General features: G+C 49.7%; 1 long non-coding RNA gene across 1 annotated transcript in view; it reads right to left on the bottom strand.

The window, feature by feature from the left end:
- Positions 1-1,651, bottom strand: part of LOC105547935 — a 4,434-nt gene extending 2,783 nt beyond the window's left edge. Inside the window, exons 1-2 of the long non-coding RNA XR_001007313.1 lie at positions 1,414-1,651; positions 460-601 (exon numbers count right to left, since the gene is read on the bottom strand). This is a non-coding gene — a long non-coding RNA (uncharacterized LOC105547935). The remainder of the gene's footprint in view (positions 1-459; positions 602-1,413) is intronic.
- Between the last annotated feature and the right edge of the window lie 3,025 nt (positions 1,652-4,676).

The raw sequence follows: 4,676 nt of genomic DNA, 5'->3' as shown, positions 1-4,676 counted from the left end.
GGCAACAGAGTGAGACTCCATCCCAAAAAAAAAAAAAAAAATTAGAATTAGCCAGCACGGTGGGGCGCACCTGTAATCCCAGCTACTCAGGAGACTGAGGTGAGAGAATTGCCTGAGCCCATGAGTTCGAGGTTATAGTGAGCCATGATCATGCTACAGCACTCCAACCTGGGTGACAGAGCACGACACTGTCTAAAAACAACAAACTAAGAGGGTTGGATGAGATGAATGGCTCTCACAAATGGGAGTGCTGGGATAAACATTCTGCACGTGTTACTTTAGTCTCTCCCAATGACATGGCAGGACTTTGGCTTTGGGATGACAGTGACATTGATGGGTTGTTCCTGTGCTTAGCTCCGTAGCATAGGCCAGCTCTGGGCTGAGCACTCCACATGTGATGGCAGGCAGGTGCCACACACAGAGGAAGAGGCTGGGGGTCAGAGAAGTTACATGACTTACCCTTGGTCACCCAGCTGGTGAGTGGCAGAACGGGACCTGAAGCTAGGTTTATGGCTCCAGAGGTCCCCACTCTCCTCACCCATGGTGTTTCTCATGGTTTCTAAGGTCCTTTTCATCTCCAACTATCTGTGATTCAAGGTGTCTGATGAAGAAAAGAGATTCACAGGAGAGAGTAGCGTCTTGGCAGGTAGATAAGATAGAAACCAAAGAGACAGTTGACAGGACAGTCAGGCCTAGAGCAACCTCACAGACAAAAAGCACGGTCTTTACAGGAGAAGAAATTGTGACCACTACTCAATTAGCCATCAAAACTGTCTTCTGGGCCACTAAGGAGCACAAGAAAGGGCACCATTGTCTGAAAACACATTGAATTAAAATATCGGACTTGTTAAATAAACTTTGCAACTGCCCATACTAAGCTTGCTGCCTCTGAGCAGCCTGGAAGTTCTTGAACATCCATCCATTTATCCGTCTGTCCAACCATCCATCCATCCATCCATTCATCCACACATCCATCTATCCGCCCACCCATCTCCCCATGCCTCCATCCATCCACCCATCCATTCAATTGCCAGTTATCTACTTATCCATCCAACCTGTCCATCCAGTCATCCACCCCATCCATCCATCTACCCACCCATCTCCCCATCTATCCATCCATCCATCCATCCATCCATCCATCCATCCATTTGCCCATCCATCCAACCCTAAAGCCAAAGTAAGCAAGGGCGCCTCCTCGCTTACTTTGTGCACCCTCATCTACCCATCCATTCATCCATCTGTCTGTCCATCAAACTTTACTGAGCCCTGAGCTACTGGTGCCTTATTCTCAAGAGCTGCTAATTAGATATTATGTGTCTCAGACATGTAGGCCAAAAAATCACAGAAATGTGTTGCATTAATTATCTATTGCAACAGATTGCTTAGCAGCTTGAAACAACAAGTGTGGATTACCTCACACAGTATCTGTGGGTCAGGAGTCTGGGAGTGGCTGAGCTAGGCTCAAGGTCCCTCATGAGTTGAACTTAAGATGTTGACTGGGAATGGAGGATGTGCTTCCAGGATAGCTCGCTTACATGGCTACTGACAGGAGACCTCAATTCTCTACTGGCTTTTGGTTCAAGTCCTCTCAGCTCCTCATTACATGGGCCTCTCCTCGGGGCTGCTTGAGCATCCCCACAACATGGCAACTGGCTTCCCCTAGAGCTGATCCAAGAGAGAGCAAGGAGGAAGCTGCTGAGCCTCTTATGACCTCATCTCTAAAGTCACAGATGGTCACTTCATATTAATCTGTCCACTAGGAGTCACTGAATCCAGACTACACTAAGGGGAGGAGTATTACGCTCCACTTTTTAAAGATATGAGTATCACAGAGCTTTGGACATACTTTAAAATCACCGCATGTGTGGAAGGTGCTGAGATAGAGTGTGAAGGATACTGAGAGGCAAGAGGGAGAACGTGGTCAGTTCTACCTAGAATAATAGAGAGAGTCAGAGAAGTAAAGCTCTAATGAAGCAATAATGAATGAGCTAAGTTCTATCCTAGACCTGGAATGTGACCTTAAACAACCCACCATCCCTTTCTGGGTCTCTGTGTTGTGGAAATAAATTGGGACCACCCAAAGGAGATCAAACAGAGGCCATTCATTTCGTGCTTGGTATGGCAAGGGAATTGGCCTCTGTCACTTGCATTTGACAGAGACTCCCAGGCAGGCAGGATGAGGGGAAGCATCATAGTGGAAAGGGAGAGGCCTCAGGTGTGCCCTGATTAGAGGTTGTTGGCGTGGCGAAGCGGGAGGTGGCTAGCTGGAAGCCGGACATCCTGTGATTTCATTAGGAGCATATTTGGCTTTCTCTCATTGGTGTTGAGTTGGAAGCAGTAGTCAACAATAGGGAAGCTGACCAGGATTGACCGAGCCCTGACCATTCTGGGCACATTGCCACAGAGGTTTGATTTGGCTTCCTGTGCTGCTTGCTGTAGAGATTGGGGGCCAGGGTTCTCTTTTCCTACACAGGCAGGCCATTGTCTGTTTGTCCATTTGGGGTGCTCCTCTGAAAATCAAAGGTTGGTTGGCTGAGCTCTGAGGTCCTGCGCAGCCCTCACATTCCGAGGATCTGGCTTCCTCACCTGGAAATGAGGTGTCCAGAGATGGAGATGTACTGGATGGAAAAAGGACTGGTCTGTCTGAGGGGCTGCCATGCCAGAGGTGAGGCCTTGTGGACAAACTAGAGATGAAAGACAGGGAGATGCCTCGAATGGATCCTCCTTCCTGTGGGCACTCCCAGGAGTTTCCAATTCTCAACAACCCACAGCATCCCAGCATCTTTGACTCTGGACTTTTAAGGTTACAAGTCACCTCAGGCGACTTCCCCAGTGCACACACCGATGCTTAAATCTGCATTACTATCTTCTCCCCAGCTGGCAGTCTTATTCTTGCTTGATTGCCTCTGGAGACAAGAAGCTTACTCTCAGTGGAGACGGGGTGTGACCCATCTGGTCTGGCACATGAGGTGGCTTCCGAGAAGGCTGGTACAGGTGCGGCACGCTCAGCCCCTGAACACCCATCCCACCACATCCTCCCCAGGCTGACCCTGCCCTTCCCTCTTCCCCTGTGCAACAGTGATTGAGGATTTGCCTCAGGAAGGCCCCTGGCAAAAAGAGAGGGGAAGGTTAGACGGGAACCCAGCCTTTTTCCAATGCCACCTCCATAGGGAAGCCTTTTTATCAGATTAGCAATGGTCAAGAGGAAACGGGACACAGGACTGGTAAATTTTGACATGGAAACGGAGATGAGGAAAAACCTGTAAGTGCTCTTCAACTGTGTTGTCATTGTTATGACAGCATAGACCTCCCAGTGTTCCCATCTCATCTGACGGTCACCATCACCCTGAAGGGCATGGCAGGGCCCCTCCTCCCAGGTGTCCCCTCTTAGGGTGTGACTCCACCACCTGCCTGCTTGCCCAAGCCTGCAAGTCTCCCTGAACTTTTCTTCTCCTTTGTGCCCCCATATCTGACCCTATAAAGTCTGTTTCCTAATGGGCACAGGAACCCATCCTTCTTGTCCCTCCCCTGCCACTGTAGTGCAATAGTCATGCCCAGAGGCTGAGGCCCCACAACCTGGGCTAAAATCCTGGCACTGACATGCACAAGTTGTGAAACCTCTGGTGCCCGATCCCGCCTTTTTAAGCCCATCTCTCATCCTCACAGCGTCCTTTCCCCACCATCCAGCAGGATGAAGCCCAGCCCACCCTCCCTTCCTCTGTTCCAGCCTCTGCCCCGTCAGCCTATCCTCCAGGTTCTGTCGAACCCAGCAGCCCACACAGAGGTCGGGGAGCAGAGGACTCTTTAGCCTAACTCTTCTTGAAGGAGATAGAGGGGTGGGGGCTTGGTGAATAAATACACCAAACAGCCCGATGATACAGGTCCATTCTGCATGGAATTAAAGTCACATGCGGATAGATGGAGGCAGTAGCCCTGTAGGTGGGCTGCTGGGGTTTGTATCTGGCTCTGCTATTTACTAGCTGTGATCTTCAACAAGTCACTTTGTCATTCTGTGCCTTAGCTTCCTCATCTTAAGATGGGCTGCTAATGGTATCTACTCACATGTTGTATGACAGATGGCCCTTCCCAGTGTGGGTGGGCATCATCCATTCTATTCAGGGCCTGCATAGAACAGAAAGATGGAGGGAGAGTGAGTTTGCTCTCTGCCTGTGACTACTTGAGCTGGTACGTCGATCTTCTGCCCTTAATGCTTCTGGCTCTCAGACCTTCAGATCTGAACTGGAATCTCCACAGTGGGCTTTACTGGGTCTCCAGCTTGAGGATGGTGCACTGTGGGACTTCTCCAGCTTCACAATCATGTGAGCCAATTCCTTCTAATAAATCTCGTTGTGTGTGTGTGTGCACTGTTGGCTCTGTTTCTCTAGAGAACTCTGATTAACACACCACATGCTTAGAATAGTGGCTGGCACATAGTAGGTACTCAATGAGTATTAGCAAATATTACTACCTTACCTGGTTCCATAAATACCCTCCCACTGAAAAGGTGTTCCTTTGTGTCTCACCTTGGAAGTGACAGGGCCACCAAAAGCAATCCTTGCATGTTTCTCCAGGGGGCCTCTCTGGTCTCATCTGGTGTCTATGAGCTCAGTTGCACCAGGGACTCCAAGGCCAGGCCTGTGGGATGCTGAGAGAACTGGCCTCTTAGTGCTGAGTGT

This window comes from Mandrillus leucophaeus, unplaced genomic scaffold, assembly GCF_000951045.1.
Source record: "Mandrillus leucophaeus isolate KB7577 unplaced genomic scaffold, Mleu.le_1.0 Scaffold4, whole genome shotgun sequence".
Classification (NCBI taxonomy): domain Eukaryota; kingdom Metazoa; phylum Chordata; class Mammalia; order Primates; family Cercopithecidae; genus Mandrillus; species Mandrillus leucophaeus.
The sequence above is the reverse complement of the archived record's forward strand: the minus strand, read 5'-3'. Positions and strand labels throughout refer to the sequence as shown.